The sequence below is a fragment of the Chiloscyllium plagiosum genome, unplaced genomic scaffold, assembly GCF_037043375.1.
Source record: "Chiloscyllium plagiosum isolate Xiang-an unplaced genomic scaffold, Cpla_swu_hap1 HiC_scaffold_21, whole genome shotgun sequence".
NCBI lineage: Eukaryota > Metazoa > Chordata > Chondrichthyes > Orectolobiformes > Hemiscylliidae > Chiloscyllium > Chiloscyllium plagiosum.
The window spans coordinates 42,078,137-42,095,930 of NW_028270159.1; the positions used below are offsets into that span (position 1 = coordinate 42,078,137).

Consider the following 17,794-nt stretch of genomic DNA (forward strand, 5'->3'; position numbering starts at 1 on the left):
CATTAACTCTCTGTTTTGCTCTCTGCACAGACATTGCCAGACCTGCTGAGTTTCTCCAGCATTCTCTGTGTTTGTTTGCAGATTTTAACTACTCTTTGAAAGAAAAGCTACTCATGTCACTGCTAAACACCTTGATTTTCATTTTAAATGCAATGCCCCTTTGATAAGTAACATCACCGCAAGAGGAAATACTCCCCCTTCATTCACCTTATCAAATAGTTTAATCACCACAATTAGATCAGCTCTTAATCTGCTGTTCTCAAAAGGAGAGTGCAGATACAAAGATGGAGTGGTAGGTGATCTCGGGGTACTGCCGCAGGCACACAGGAGGCGTTTGTGACATTAGGGTTGAGTTGGCTCTGTTGTGGTCAGTGGCAGTGACACTGATTAAGAGCAGCTCCCTTGAAGGTGAGTCAATGGGGAAGAGAAGACTGATCAAATTGAATGCTCTGGGAACCCTGGACAGGACAAGGACAAATAGAGTACCAGAGGCACGATTACAGCCTCTCTCACTGGTGCTTGAATAAATTCTGTGAACTAATTGATTGAAGAGACTTGACAGCCCCTATAATACTGCATTACAAAGATGCATATTCACATGACTCTCTGAGAGAAATTAATCCAAACCTCTGTCTATCAAACAAAACAATTTGTGCAAGGAAGTAGCACTGATTCTGAATAAACGGCAAAAACTGAATCGTTAAATCCTGAAGTAGCTGCTGGTCTCTCGAATTTAAGCCACGACATTGTGCCAACACAGTGACCGTAGACCCACTGAACCCAGGGCTATTTTAAGTCTGGCAAGGTTCCACTGTAACAGCCTGGCTCTGATGGCATCACCCATCAACTTGCTTTGTCAAATCATCTCCAGGGTAGTAACCAGTGATGCAAAAAATGATTTTCTAACAAAAAGGAAAAATTAGCAGTCAAATGTCACCCATTTAAACCATCTCAGGAGCACTCAAATACTTGTTCATGTTGCTGGCAGTGTCTGTATTTCATCTTTAAGCAGCAGAAGTTGCTAATAAAGTGACACATTTTCAAATGCAAATTTTCAATACAATAGCTGTGTAATGGCAATGTCACTGGACTAGTAATCTAATGCAGAGAGCCAGGCTAATTCTCTGGGGAGATGGGTTGAAATCCCAGTGGTGAAATTAATAAAGCACGAATTTAAAGCTAGCTTCCATAAGGATGCCATGACAGATATCACTCATTGCTGCAAGAACCCAAGGAAAGGATCTTTAGGGAAGAAAATCCACGAATCTTACCCAATCTGGTTTATGTGGGAATCCCGACCCAGAGCAACCTGATTGACCCTGAACTGCTTTCTCAAGTCTCAGCAAGCCTCTCAGCTCAAGGATTGGGCAACAACTGATGGTCTTGGCAGTAACACCCACATCCCATGAAAGAAAGAAATAAAATAAAATGTAACAACCAGAAAGGTAATATTCTCCATCACTGCATTGAAAGCTAAGATTTCAGTAATGTGTTCACGTTATTTGAGGATGCATGCTTGTTACTTTTTTTCCAATTTTATGGAAGCTGAATTTCTTTGCCCTGCTTCCAGTTGGAGGCACTGAGCCATTTTAGCTGCAGAACAATAACAGGTTTCCTGCTCCATACATTCATTAAACTACCAGTGATGTAATTGTGCGTGCTGCCTGTGTTGGGAGTTCGTGACGTGCTGTGAAAGGTTCTAGTTTCAAGTACCTACTCCAGACTAGGCCGACACTACACATCAGGAAATAGGTAACGAGAAACAGGCTTTCGGTTGCATTCTCTTGTCACGTTCAACATGCTGTGGTTGACCTATGAATCAAACTATGCACTGGGTACTTCACAAAAGACAATTTCACCCAAAATGCCACACAGGTTATTGCATTTTTAAAAATACATGAGTCTCTATTTATGCTCACAAGTTTCCAGTCTCACCAAAGCAACTTCCCAATGAGAGATGCACCTTATGCGGGGAGTTTGTACAGAGAAATGCATACATGAGTAGATCAGGACAAAATTCTGCATTCATTATTTTTCACCCATGTATTCGTGTAAAGAAAAATACTAAATTGTGCAGTGCTAGGGATGGAGGCACATCTTTTTGATGAGAAACTGAACCGAAGACGCAACTACCCTCTCAAGGGCTGAGGAATGACAGATGGAGATTAATTTAGATAAATTTTGGAAAAGCAAATCAGAGCAGGACACATACACTTAACAGTAAGGTCCTGGGGCGTGTTGCTGAACAAAAAGACCTCGGAGTGCAGGTTCATAATTCTTTGAAAGGAGAGTCACAAGTAGGTAAGGTAGTGAAGAAGGTGTTTGTTATGCTTTCCTTTATTGGTCAGTGCATTAAGTATAGGAGTTAGGAGGTCATGTTGCAGCTGTACAGAACATTTGTTCGGCCACTTTTGGAATACTGCGCAATTCTGGTCTCCCTGCTATAGGAAGGATGTTGTGAAACTTGTAAGGGTTCAGAAAAGATTTTCAAGGATGTTGCCAGGGTTGGAGGGAGAGGCTGAATAGTCTAGGGTATTTTCCCTGGAGCATCAGAAGCTTATAGAGATTTCTAAAATCATGAGGGGCGTGGATAGGGTAAATAGACAATATCTTATTCCTGGGGTGGGGGAATCCAGAACTAGAGGGCATGGGTTTAAGGTGAGAGGGGAAAGATTTAAAAGGGACGTAAGCGGCAACATTTTCACACAGATCTGTCACAGGAAGTGTTGGAGGTTGGTACAATTATAACGTTTAAAAGGCATCTGGATGGGTGTATGAATAGGATGGGTTTAGAGAGATTTGGGCAAAATGCTGACAAATGGAACTGGATTTATCTAGGATATCTGGTCAGCATGGACGAGTTGGACCGAAGGGTCTGTTTCCGGGCTGTACATTTCCATGACTCTATTTTGAGCTTGGACAAAAATACGGGGTAAAGGTAATGAGTCTAATCATATTAGAACATCTGGAGTCAACTAACTTTGCATATAGATATACAGAAGCATCAGGAGTGTTGAGAAATTGCCCACAGAATATAAAATCCTGCAACAGCTTGAAGGGACTGCATATTCAATTTGGAGATCGGAAGCAAACCTTGAGAGGAAGGTGTGATCCAATTCTGGAGAAATAATTAGCACCCATGGGTTGCTTATGAGGCTTTTAGCAGAAATTGATTGACAGATTTTGAAAACAGTCATCAACAAGGCAGGCAAGTAGCAATAGCAGCAAAAGAAAGCCCACTCAGGTAACAACTTTGCTACCCCATTGGTTTCAATGGGGTAGGAATATCAGAAGTGGTGGCTAATAAGTGGCCAGTTTTATACAATCAGTTCTGATATAACATCATGGTTCTGTTCCCACATTATAAGAAAATGGTGCAATAGCAATGCCATTTAAACTCATGGGACCAGGATCGTATTAAAGCCAATACAGGACAGGAAACTTTGCCTTCGACAAACACTGGTCTAAATTCATCAGTCGTGTTATAGCCAATTCACATTGGAGAAACGTGCATTATAGCGGAACCGACTGTATTCCACTTGGTTAGGCTTCTGCAGAACATTCCTTGGTGAGTGTGCTAGCTAACACCAGCTTTTCTGATTACCATTACCCTAATGTGGCATGTTCCCAGCCAATTGTAACCTCTTGACGTACAACAGATGTGGTTCCCTCAATGTCACATGTAACCCTTTGGCTGCAGCTGTCCAGAATGGCAGCATGCCCCAGAACAATCCGTACAGCCTTGTTCCACTCACATTCCATTTTGAAACACACAGAGGGAGGGGTAGTCCAGTAAAGTCACTGGACTAGTAATCCAGAACCCCAGACTAATACTCGACGAGATTTGAATTCAATATAATTCTAGAATACAAAGCTCATCCAATAGCACCCAGGTAAGCACTACGGAATATAGAAGAGCACAGTACAGACCCTTCGGCCCTTGATGTGATGTCGACCTCTAAGATCAAACTAGCCTACACACCCTATGTTTTACTATCATCCATGTGCCTATCCAAGAGTTGCTCAAATGTCTCTAATATATCTGATTCTACTACCACTGCTGGCAGTTTCTTCCACACGCCCACCACTCTCTGTATAAAGAATCTACCTCTTGCATCTCCCCTAAACATAGCTCCAATTACCTTAAAATTATGCATCCTCATGGTCGCCATTTCTGCCCTTGGAAAAAATCTCTGGCTATCCACTCGATCTATGCCACTCATCATCTTACACACCTCTATCAAGTCAAAATGATTGGCTGTCATTAAAAAAAACATTTGGTTCACTGATACCCTTTCAGGAAGTAAATTCTCCATCCTTACATGTGACTGTAGACACACAGCAATGTGATCCACTTTTAACTGCATTTAGCTATAGGCAACAAATGTTACATCCCACAAACAAATCAAAAATAAAGTCGCCCTAGTTCCAGTGAACCATAAGGCTGCTCTCTCATTAGAGAGAGCTATCTGGTGGTGAGTTTAATCTGAGGACACAATAGTCTTTTCAGACAAGTATGAAAGTTAAATTGAGCAATGTCTAGAATCTACCACTCATTTTAAATAAGAGAATTGCTCCTATTCTCACATTGGTGCAATACAGTTGCCACAAACTGGTTATCTTTGCAATGCAGTGTGTAGACTGGGTGCAGCGGACTCGTGTGGGTAAATCTCACATCAGTGATCTATTCTCTAATGTTGACGAAATACAATCCTGCAAGCTGGGCTTATCAACAAGCAGCAGAACCCCTCGCAGATAAAGAAAGTCTTATGCTTGTGTCAGTTAAGAACTGAAAAATGTAATCTCTATTCGGAGAAGTGAGTGAGTGGTGGGTGAGCAAAGGTTACAGGGAATCTCTTTGAAAGAAATGAAGACTTAACATTGCAGCTTGGGAAGCCTTACTCTGCACAAATGGTCTACATTCCGTCAGTGACTACACTCATTGGCTAGAATGCACTTTAAGATGTGCATTGTCTAAACTCCCTTTATCCTTTAGTACTCTCCTTTCACAACTAACAATATAATTCTAACCACTCTCTGTATAAAAGAATTGTTCAAACCTTCATTGCTGTGGTGATTATGTAACGTTCTCTTGAAGTTCAGCACCTGCCCAAGCAGTGGAAATGGTATTTGATGTTTATCCAATTGAACCAGGTTTTACACTGCTTTTTCGAATCCCCATTGTGACCAGCTCTGCAATTGTATTACAGCTGGCATCCTGGCCTCCAAAGTGAAGAACCTACTCTCTTGAACACTGAGCCAGCAGTTCCTGAACCACAAAAGAAGAGGGCGCTCTTCAAGGAGGCTTTAAACATTGGGTCAGCCTTATCATGGAGATTTCCTCATGGAGGTTAAGGACAAATTAAAATTCAGAAGGGAGAAGGACTCATGATTTCTGCGCAAACACACTGATGGGGGTGGTGGGCCAGTGGGGCTACAGAGATTAACCTGTCCTGGCCCCATCCTGAGGATGTGGTTTTACTTCCCATTGAGTGCCCATTTGGAAGTTCCCTCCATGAGGATGGTGGTCTCTCCACAAATGGGGGCAGAGGGGAACAACGACCCAGCCGTCAGCAGAAAAATTGATATCAACCGCTTCAGACTGACATGTTATCCACATCAGCTTCAGGTGGGAGCTGAACACAGATCTTCTGGCCTTGAGGTACGGCCGCTACCACTATGGCACACAAGAAGACAACCAGCAGGAACAGGCATGCTGAAAGGGCTGGCCCAGGATTTGAAAGGGGGACCTCTGGCATACTCAGTCAACAAAAGGCCCAGAACGAGAGTCATGCCCCTGGACCAGTCAGCTCTACAAATGGTAAAGATTTATAAAATGATTGCAAAGTTGAAAAGTGAACCAAATGCTAAGAGGTGCCAGTGAGTGCTATCAGCAGCCTCTCTCGGTGGGCCAAAAAATTACTCAAATCGGCTGATTATTAATCAATTTCACAATCTTCTGGTGGGCAATCTCCCAAAGAGTGAGATTGCGTTGGACAAATAATCCTGGGTGCGTCTTTCAGTTATTTTGCTGCAAACCACACTCCCCACCCACCTCCCCACACACCGTCCCCACCCCCACCCCTCCACTGCCGACCTCCAGCCTCCTGATGGCCAGTAATATTCCTCCCATTGTAGACTTTTGTCATCATGAAGGACTCCATGAGGCCAAGATTTCATCCTCTCACAGAAAATTTCAAACTTTATGAACTCACCTTCACCGTCGGAACCTTGTCATTCAGCCTTGCTAACATCTCCATAAGTAGAACCTGCACATTTTCCAATTATTTTCATTCCCAAGGCGCAGTTGCCTTCCCAACTCCTAAAATGTATCAATGGAGAAGTGCAATAAAAATAAATACTTTCTGGCAGTGAAAGACTGGGTTTTTTCACTGCCTGATCAAATGTCCTAACAAGCATTACTCAGTGGGCATGCGCGCGTGTGTGCACGCGTGTGTGTGTGTGCACGCGTGTGTGTGCGCGTGTGTGTGTACGTATGTATGCATGTGTGCATGTGTATGTGTGTCCATATGTATGCGTGTGTGTGCACGTGTGTGTGTATGTATGTATGCACATGTGTGCATGTGTGTGTCCATATGTGTGTGTGTACGTATGTATGCCTGTGTGTACGTATATGTGTGTGTGTACATATGTATGTGTGTGTGTGCATATGTGTGTGTGTCCATATGTGTGTGTCTCCCCTCTATGGCGAATGGGTGAAAATTTTTGCAAATAATTACAGACTTTTCAAAGGGATATATATAGTATTATAGTTCGCAGAGTATGTTTGTCGGCACTGCTGAGGAGATACAACTAAACCACAGGATGAGGTAAACGTTTGGTAACTGCGTGAAACTATGATTCGGAGATGCCGGTGTTGGACTGGGGTGTACAAAGTTAAAAATCACACAACACCAGGTTATAGTCCAACAGGTTTAATTGGAAGCACACTAGCTTTCGGAGCGACACTCCTTCATCAGGTGATTGTGACAACATCCCTGACAACATCCAATTGTTGATTAAAATGGCTCGAGTGTCTTGACTTCAACCAATCTTTTTCATCACCTGATGAAGGAGCGTCGCTCCGAAAGCTAGTGTGCTTCCAATTAAACCTGTTGGACTATAACCTGGTGTTGTGTGATTTTTAACTGCGTGAAACTAGTTAGTCAGGTCATAAGTTAGTCTAAGACCAAGAAGGTCCTTCAAGTCCATTTGATTTGACATTGCAATTAGTGACATTTCCATCATCCAAATATATTGGACAGCGACTTTACAAATAAATCTAACGCCCCGGCTTCAAATATATTTTTCTCACAAACATTTCCAACTTCTAACCACCCTCTAGAAAATGAAGGAAACCTCGTTGGTAAAATGGTAGTGCCAAAGATTACTAAATTTGACTCTCATGTTTTTGTTTCAGCAATTTAATTTAATTTTATCCTTCATAATGTCCATCAAACTCAAGGTATAGTAAATGATCCAAATTATTAAACATTATCTTCATAAAAAGCAGTAGATTTTCATTGTCTGCAATACAACTGTATATTCAAGAGGATATTAACACCTGCTATCATTTAAGTAGTTGAACAGTTTGGTATTGTTGTACGTTACTTCCTCAACTTTGCATGTATACATTCATATAGTTTAACTATTAAGATCACTATTCTCAGGCACAAGTTAATTTCTCTCCCTTCTCTCTACCTCAAAGGCTCCCAATCCTCAATAATATTCTCCAATCTCTTTCAGGTTCTCTCAATGTCAAGTTTCAACCACTTGAAAAAGAACAAACACTTGCACCCTTAGCAACAATTGCAACTTAGCACTTTTAGTATGGCTATATATCCAATAGTGTGAACTAGGAGCATTATCAGATTGAGCCAAATGTGGACCAGTAGCAAAAATCTTGGTTTTACTGAGTATAACAAAGGATGAGAGATCAGTGATGGCAGACCAGCCGAACATTTTAGATTAGATTCCTTACAGTGTGGAAACAGGCCCTTCAAGTCCACACCGACCCTCTGAAGAGCAACCGACCCGGACCCATTCCCCAATATTTACCCCTAACTAATGCATCTAACACTACGGGCAATTTAGCATGGCCAATTCACCTGACCTGCACATCTTTGGACTGTGGGAGGAAACCAGAGCACCTCGAGGAAACCCACGCAGACATGGGGAGAATGTGCAGACTCCACACAGACAGTCGCCCAAGGCAGGAGTTGAACCTGGGACCCTGGTGCTGTGAGCAGCAGTGCTAACCACTGAGCCACCGTGCCGCCCCACTGATGGGATTTCAGAGCTTAGGACCCCAGCAGCTGAAGACAATGTTGCAGCAATGAAAACTGGGAAAGCAAGTCGTTTCAGAATTTGCGGAGCACGGATTTCTCAGTAGACCTTAAGGAGGTTACATAGTTGGGGTAGGTGAGGCATTACAGGGATTTGAAACTTCTAAGAGATATTTTTAAATCAACCTGTTTAGACATCTTCTTACATATGTCTGAAGCAGATGGAATTTGAAGCCAGGCCTGCTGGTCCAGAGATGGGGGCATTACCCCCGAACTGTCTTTGTTTTAAGGTCAGCAGAGAGAATAGAAACTGTCTTTCTTTAATCCATTGACTTATTCCAGTTTTTTTTTCAAATCAACCTGGTCAAACATATTCTGAAATACATGCAGGGCAGATGAATTCGAACCCATTCTACTGGTTATGAGGTATGGAGGCTACCACTGAACCAGAAGTTCTTTACACTTTTAAATGGGTGTTAGCTTGTTGATGGATACTTCCTATACAACATCAGCCTCATGTTGACATTCTTAACAGACCTACTTGGGATAAAATGATGGCGTTGAAAGTCCAGAAGATCAATTCAGGGAGGGTCATGCCAACCTGAATAAAATGGCCACTTTTTAAAAATACAAAACCCATTAGCAAGTGCTAACACTGAACACCACCACCACCATCCCCCCCTCCACCACCACCACCCGGCAAAAGAAAAATCACTTTTATTGAATCCACTGACTTGTTATAGTGATTTTTCTTTTTAAAATCAACCTGGTCACACATACTGTGAAATACCTGTGGGGCAGGTGGATTTGAATCCAAACCTTCTGGTTAAGAGATAGAAACACTACCTTTATGCAAGGTAATTGAAAATTTCAAAATTGAATTCAATAGATTTTTATTAGACAAGCCTTTTGTGGGCTGTAGAATCAAGGCAGATGGATCGACTGAAGATACAGATCACTTGTGATCTAACTGGTTAGTACAACTGATGCAAGTCACTGATTGGAGTGTTGAAACTAGTTGAGGGCAATCAGTTATCCTCTATTATACACGTTTTCAGTCAGACATTTAGAACAGAAACATAGAAAGGGACGAGTCTACTAATCCCTTTCTATGTTTCTGTTCTAAATGTCTGACTGAAAACGTGAAGATTCCTGAAGAAGGGCCTGTGCCCGAAACGTCGAATCTCCTGTTCCCTGGATGCTGCCTGACCTGCTGTGCTGTTCCAGCAATAAAGTTTCAACTTTGATCTCCAGCATCTGCAGACCTCACTTTCTCCACGAGTCTACTAATGTCTAGTGTGGTGCATGAAGTGATATCTGTCACTCATCAGTTAGAAACAGTAGTGACCTTAAGTTCCTGCACTCTTCCAGTTAATCCCACCTTTTAAAACTTACTGATAATTAAACATTGTTTTGCAGAAATTAATCCTACCCGCTCTTATTGTTAGAGTTTAGCACAGACACTGTGTGTTAGAAACATGTGAATGCTGATTCATTAATTCATCTGGAGCTCTTCTGGTTTACATCAGAGATATTAACCCAACCACAATAAGTAGGTTAATGCCTATATTAAACAGGCACCTTTAGTTTGCAGGAGCTAGCAAAGGATTTGTACACCAGCAGTAAGCAAAGTTTCTAGATTCACCTCCTCCCATAGCCAAGATCTCAACAATAATCTCTCTAAGCCACTTGTACTGCAAGAGCCCCTACCTAATTATACAACTTGTATTTTTTTGTTGAGTGAACTAAGTTTCTTCACTTATTTAACGACTGCCTCTTTAAAAAATATACCTGTGAGTATTCCTCCTCCCTGCCAAAAGAGGGATAAAGAAAATGCTTCATTTTTCAAAGGCATGTATTAAGTAACAGAACCGCCTGATGATTTGCATCCCTGATTTTTGACTTGGCAGAAAAATTCTGCTCTGTGGCATCTCTCCGAGGGATGCCAAGTCGCACGTCTTTGCAGCCTTACAGTTGACACTGCTGACAAAGCTTGCAGGCTCCCTACGCTCAGCTGTGTGGGCACCAAGCGCCACCGTGGCAAAGCAAGCCGCCTGCACTTGCCAATCTGAATGCTAGAGCCACACACGCGCAGGGAGGAAATGAAAAAGCAAAAAAGCAAAGGTCATAATGATCGGGTTTGTGATTAAATTACTCAGAGGATACGATGACAGGTGATGTGGTTTTGATGGTGGTGGAGGGGGTTTGTGTTACATTTTAAGTCTCTAATCGTCAAGAATAGCTATCAGATTGTCCCACTTTCTTTGGAGAAAATAAGAAAATGACATTGGACAATTGGCTAGTTAATGATGTGGGATTAAACTGCTGGAGTGAACTCGCAGCTGAATGCCCATTCTGGTTATAAATCGAGGACGGTGAGCAAGGAATCTATTTGCAAGTCTATCTGCACCAGCCACATTCATCACTGCTACCTGAATAAATTCTCGCAGCAGCTTGCTGCTGGTTTCTGTGCACACAGCATTACTCAGTTTCTGGAAACTGCAAGGCTTGTCCTCCACTGCAAGAGCACCAGAACCATACACACACAAATTTAAAAAAAAGAGCGTTTCCCAAGGCCTATAGTGAGAGTTCAGCATCTAATACAGCCAAAGATGGATTTCCATCAAGTCACTCCTTCTCACTGATAAGCAATAGACTTACCTCTGGTGTATATCACTTGTCTTATTCTTCACAGTCCGGTCAATGTGTCCTCAAAGTGACTAACTAGACCACAGAACTGTCAGAGTGCTCACAGAGCAGGACTGGACCAGATGTGGCAGCCAGCAGTCTGTGTTTACTTGTCTCTCCTCCTCCTCCTCCGCTACTGCACCCCCACCCCCACACCCCCTCTATTCTGAAGGACAGTTAAACTTTACAACATCCGTAAAACACACGCTGGGCTACAGCTCCCGGTGCATTCCCCGGCTCGTTTTCTCTGTGGCTACGAGGGATTTCACAGTCACAACGCTGCTTTCCAATTCAGGAAGTCCATTCACCTCCGGGTGCCCTCACAACCATTCTTCCCCTTCCCCGAGGTGCATGGCCGCCAGGTTAAAAGCAACTAACCCCTATGTTTGAAAAGGAGTCATTTCATGATTAGAAAGGAGGAAGGGGTAGATTGCTGATGAACATGGTACCAGAGACTGGAATTTGCTGTATGTTTATTCTCTGTTCATTTTGATCAGAAGCTTAAAAAAGGCTAAGAATTTACTGGAGCCATGTAAGAGGGGAATTGAAAGCATTACCAGGCAAAGGCGGGCGAGCAGGATAATATTAGGGAAAGGCAGGGGCACAGGACAGTATGAGGGAAAGGCAGGGGGGACAGGACAGTATTAGGGAAAGGCAGGGGGACAGGGCAGTATTAGGGAAAGGCAGGGGGCACAGGACAGTATTAGGGAAAGGCAGGGGGCACAGGACAGTATTAGGTAAAGGCAGGGGCACAGGACAGTATTAGGGAAAGGCAGGGGGGACAGGACAGTATTAGGGAAAGGCAGGGGGACAGGGCAGTATTAGGTAAAGGCAGGGGCACAGGACAGTATTAGGGAAAGGCAGGGGGGACAGGACAGTATTAGGGAAAGGCAGGGGGGGCAGGATAGTATTAGGCAAAGGCAGAGGGACAGGACAGTATTAGGGAAAGGCAGAGGGGGACAGGACAGTATTAGGGAAAGGCAAGGGAACAGGATAGTATTAGGGAAAGGCAGGGGGGACAGGACAGTATTAGGGAAAGGCAGTGGAAGAGGACATTATTAGGGAAAGGCAGGCGAACAGGACAGTATTAGGGAAAGGCAGAGGGGGACAGGACAGTATTAGGGAAAGGCAGAGGGGGACAGGACAGTATTAGGGAAAGGCAGGGGAACAGGACAGTATTAGGGAAAGGCAGGAGGACAGGACAGTATTAGGGAAAGGCAGGAGGACAGGACAGTACTAGGGAAAGGCAGAGGGACAAGATAGCATTAGGGAAAGGCAGGAGGACAGGACAGTATTAGGGAAAGGCAGAGGGGTCAGGACAGTATTAGGGAAAGGCAGAGGGGACAGGACAGTATTAGGGAAAGTCAGGGGAACAGGACAGTATGAAGGAAAGGCAGGGGGACAGGACAATATTAGGGAAAGGCAGGAGGACAGGACAGTATTAGGGAAAGGCAGAGGGGGACAGGACATTATTAGGGAAAGGCAGGGGAACAGGACAGTATTAGGGAAAGGCAGAGGGGGACAGGACAGTATTAGGGAAAGGCAGTGGAACAGGACATTATTAGGGAAAGGCAGGGGAACAGGACAGTATTAGGGAAAGGCAGAGGGGGACAGGACAGTATTAGGGAAAGGCAGGGGAACAGGACAGTATTAGGGAAAGGCAGGAGGACAGGACAGTATTAGGGAAAGGCAGGAGGACAGGACAGTACTAGGGAAAGGCAGAGGGACAGGATAGCATTAGGGAAAGGCAGGAGGACAGGACAGTATTAGGGAAAGGCAGAGGGGTCAGGACAGTATTAGGGAAAGGCAGAGGGGACAGGACAATATGAGGGAAAGGCAGAGGGACAGGACAGTATTAGGGAAAGGCAGGGGTCAGGACAGTATTAGGGAAAGGCAGAGGGGGACAGGACAGTATGAGGGAAAGGCAGGGGCACAGGACAGTATTAGGGAAAGGCAGAGGGGGACAGGACAGTATTAGGGAAAGGCAGTGGAACAGGACAGTATTAGGGAAAGGCAGAGGGGTCAGGACAGTATTAGGGAAAGGCAGAGGGGGACAGGACAGTATTAGGGAAAGGCAGGGGAACAGGACAGTATTAGGGAAAGGCAGGGGTCAGGACAGTATTAGGGAAAGGCAGAGGGGGACAGGACAGTATTAGGGAAAGGCAGGGGAACAGGACAGTATTAGGGAAAGGCAGAGGGACAGGACAGTATTAGGGAAAGGCAGGGGGACAGGACAGTATTAGGGAAAGGCAGAGGGGTCAGGACAGTATTAGGGAAAGGCAGAGGGGACAGGACAGTATTAGGGAAAGACAGGGGAACAGGACAGTATGAAGGAAAGGCAGGGGGACAGGGCAGTATTAGGGAAAGGCAGGGGAACAGGGCAGTATTAGGGAAAGGCAGGGGGACAGGACAGTATTAGGGAAAGACAGGGGAACGGGACAGTATTAGGAAAAGGCAGAGGGGACAGGACAGTATGAGGGAAAGGCAGAGGGGACAGGACAGTATGAGGGAAAGGCAGAGGGACAGGACAGTATCAGGGAAAGGCAGAGGGACAGGACAGTATTTTGGAAAGGCAGGGGGGACAGGACAGTATGAGGGAAAGGCAGAGGGACAGGACAGTATTAGGGAAAGGCAGAGGGGACAGGGCAGTATGAGGGAAAGGCAGAGGGACAGGACAGTATTAGGGAAAGGCGGGGGATAGGACAGTATGAGGGAAAGGCAGAGGGACAGGACAGTATTATGGAAAGGCAGGGGGGACAGGACAGTATGAGGGAAAGGTGGGGGACAGGACAGTATTAGGGAAAGGCAGAGGGGACAGGACAGTAGAGGAAAAGGCAGGGGGACAGGACAGTATTAGGGAAGGCAGGGAACAGGAAAGAGGAAAAGGTCAGGTCAACAATTCTGTGGCAGGGAAAGGCAGGTGAGACATATAATGTGGGTGTTACTTGGGGGTGTGGGGAATGAGTCGTTTAGGGCGAACCAATATTCGAGTTTAAGAATAATTCCACCTTCCTTGACATCGATCGGTTTGTTCAGTCAGGCCTGTCCGTGGTAGTCAATGATGTGGGGGATATGGTTTGCTCCTTTCTCAGCCCATCAATCATTAACTTGTAAACGCTGAAAGGCAGGAGGTTCAGAACAAACTGTGCTGTCTACATCAATCTGTGGGATCGCCAGAGAGATTGGCATTTTACATAATCCGCATGTTGCCGGGATAAATCGTACCTTTCACGTGATGACTCAACAGAATAAAGTATAGGTGTGTTTTCTCCCCCCACCCAATGTTGTCACTTAAAGAGACACTAACAGTTTATCTACAGCAAAACCCCACTGTACTCACAGGTTGGTTGGATAGAGTAACGGCTCCCCCTAGTGGGAAAACATTGCCTTTCTGCAGATCCCTGTCCTTGCCTCACATTCAAGAAAACTTTAAAAAACGACTTTGGAAAAATTAAAAAAAAAACACCCAGTTTCTACAACAGCGGAAAGTGGTAGCAAAATGTTTCGATCAAAAAAAAACAGCATTTTTTTAAAAAGTGCATGGTAAGTGAGACACAATCAAAAGAAAGACTTTTTTTTAAAAAAGCAGAATATATAAGGAAGAGAACTTCCAGTGAATGCATCCTTCATATATAAAACAAGAACTGCTTGCTGGATTGCAAAGTTTCCATAAGACGCACGTATTTAAAATATTGTTGACATTTTTCATATTTTAAATCGAACTCCGAGTTTGCATTTCACCTTCAGAATATCAAACAGTCAGCAGTTTCCTCCATCGCTTCTTTTTTATCCCCTCTTTCCCTTGCACAGTGTTCTCCCTCCTCCAGCCGAGAGCAGGTTTCTGTCATACCTTGGCCGTACATTATAAAACACCATTGGGTACCAGCTCCGCTCTGAAATACGCAGCAGACACGCAGGTTAAGGAGAAAGGCAGGGGTTGTAGGTGACTGGGATTCAGAGGGAGCACTGCAGGTTACTCACATCCTTACCCTCGCCCCTTGGGTTCTCAGCAACATTCCTGAGCCCAAATCCAACCTGGAAAGGGATGTGTTCATCGGGGAACACAGGCGCAGCTACACACACACACACACACACAGTTTGGCTGTGGTGTGTTCAGCAACACTGCAGCTCTCAATCTCAAACACTGACCATCCCCCCCAAAAACAAAAACTCCCCATCAAAATATTTACCCCGTACACACAAATCATGTTAAACATGTTCACCTCTCCCTCCTTCCAGTAGCAGCAGCGGAACTCTCTCACCTAATGACGGTTCTCCTGGGCGGCTGTGATGCACAGAGAGCCCGTGTCAAGGCAGCTCAGTATAAAGTTGCAGCCGACCCTGTCGTTCCAGCTCCGGTTCGGGCAGGGACCTGCCAAGCTGAAGGCGATTGACGAGGAGACACAGAAATCCCTTCTTTTCATGCCGGAGTGATGAGACTTTAAGGTGGGTGTTGAGTCTTTTCCTTTATATATTTAAAAACAAAATTAAAATGAAACCAAAAGGGGGAAAATCGTTCATTATCGACCGTCCGCCGAGATTTCACAGATCAGGAGCAGCATATGCAGCAACATTATCGAGTGTGTGTGGAAAGGCTGTTGGGATTGGGAGCTCCGAGCGTGTGAGAAGAATCTATAGTGAATGAGAAAGTCCTGTACTGTTGGAGGCACAGAGAGAGAGAGAGAGAGGAGGGACTGAGATGGATTGAATGAACCAAGAGCCACAGAGAGAGAGAGAGAGAGAGAGGATAGACTGAAGGAGGAAGGAGATTGCAAAAAAAAATGATGAGCAGAATGAGAAAAGGAGGTGGAGAGAAGGGGCGGGGTGGAGGGAGGGGAAAACTGCAGACTCCCTCAGACACAAGCTGGAAGCAGATGCTGATTGGCAGCTCGGATCAGGGAGCTGTGTTTATTCTGTCTTTCCCCTCTCTACGGGTTCATGGGGAAATGGTGTGTGTGGGGAGGGGTGACTTACTTTAAAGAAAGCGGGACATAAATCGAGTGAAACAATCGTGGGGGGGTGGGGGGGGGAGAGAGATTAAAGTGATTGTGAAATCCATAGGAGAAGCAGGAATGATTTTGTTTTCTCTCTCAAATCGTGCTGGGGGAGAAAGTTAGGATCACGCAGGGACGGGAGAGACAGGTGGAAATTGCATAAGGTATTCTGGAGCGGGATCCAAGGAAAGGGGGAATGGGTGGGTTTAGAGTCTTTGTCATTGTAGGTTTTTTATATAAAATAGAGAGCCTGCAGTTTGAAACGATATTGCTCTTGGTTGTGGGCTGGAGCTGATGAAGGAGGGAACAGCAATGGATTAGGAGAGAGAGGGCGATGGGGACGCAGTGTAGATCCTGGGAGGATAAAGGGACAGGACTGCAATTTAACATGAAACGATAGGGAAATCGATGAAGCAGATTAGAGAGGGACAGAGAGACTCCGGGTTCTGAATCCAATTCCGAAAACACATTAGGCGTCTGTGCCCTACTGTGAAGGGGATCTTTGGAAATTCCAACTGATCCTCAGTCACCAACATACGAAGTTTAAGGGGGTGTGTGTTGCCTTTTTAAAAAAGATCTCTAGGATTGCTCTCACGACCTGTCCAGTGTTTCAGTGATTGAAAATCAGAATTGCTGGCACTGACAGAGATTGTGTGTGTATGTGTGTGTGTGTGAGAGAGAGAGAGAGCAGGTTCTGTCTGCAGCCTGCAGTTTCCCGTCAGTGAAGTGCCTATTACCGGGGAGGGGAGTGTGTGAGCCGGTGAAAGTTCACTACCTCTACCCCGGCGCTAGGAGAATGCAGTTTAACACCCTCCGACCACCCCCCGGTCCTGGCTGGGTGGCTGCAGGCTACATCTCAAGGATCAATCTAGATATTATTGGGAATTTATCAACACTGACCTAACTAGTGAGTCTGCATCCACAGTTTTAAATATATATATATATTCACCTAACTGTTCCCCTCCGCATTGCACTGCCGAGGTTTGCTCGCGTGGAACGATTCCTGAATGAATTACTCTTTGCAAAACGAAACCTTGCCATTTGCAGGGAGGACTGTTTCAGTATTCCGGTCAGAGAGACAGAATCCCTGCACATACACCCACCGTGCACAACTCCAGCCGGGCTAACTGCTGGATTGTTTTTTGGTCACAGATCTGGTCCTTTATCCCAGACAAGGTCTCCCTCTGTAAAGCGAAGCAACATAGCGACTGGACTTGTCCCGCCCCCTTTCACAGATGCAAAATGCAAACCCGGGGTTTTATATGAGATTTCCCCCATCCCTGATGAAGGGTTTCTGCCTGAAACGTCCATTCTCCTGCTCCTCTGATGCTGCCTGACCTGCTGTGCTTTACTAGCACCACACTCTTCGTCTTTAATATGAGATTGTTTATAGGCTGAACCCTATAGAATATAAGTCTCCTTTTCAGATTACCACTGGCAAAGAGGGAGTGCTGGCTGACAGATACGAACAGGAAAGTCAGATACTAATAGACAGGATAGATGCAGGGAGGATGGTCCCGATGGTGGGTATGTCCAGATCCAGCTATTACAGTCTGAGGATTAAGGGTGCACCACTTAGGACGCAGATGAGAGATTTCTTCACCCAAAGAGAGGTGAGCCTGTGGAATTCATTACCACAGGACGGAGTTGATGCCAGAATATTAAATGTATACAAGAGGTGGCTAGATATAGCATGTGCAATGAATGGGATCAAAGGATATAGGGAGAAAGCAGGATTAAGAAGCAGGCCTTTCTGAAGAAGGGCTCATGCCCGAAATGTCGATTCTCCTGCTCCTTGGATGCTGCCTGACCTGCTGTGCTTTTCCA

The 17,794-nt window shown here is 44.9% G+C and overlaps 1 protein-coding gene across 3 annotated transcripts in view; it reads right to left on the reverse strand.

The window, feature by feature from the left end:
* brinp1 (BMP/retinoic acid inducible neural specific 1) overlaps nt 1-15,704 on the reverse strand; it is a 379,558-nt gene extending 363,854 nt beyond the window's left edge. The window contains exon 1 of one of the 3 annotated variants that reach the window (XM_043719925.2): nt 15,236-15,704. The gene's annotated coding sequence lies outside the window, so the exon portion shown is untranslated. Of the gene's footprint in view, nt 1-6,215; nt 6,318-15,196 lie in introns of those variants that run through there. The other 2 variants (XM_043719928.2, XM_087998528.1) reach the window with 2 other exon arrangements.
* Between the last annotated feature and the right edge of the window lie 2,090 nt (nt 15,705-17,794).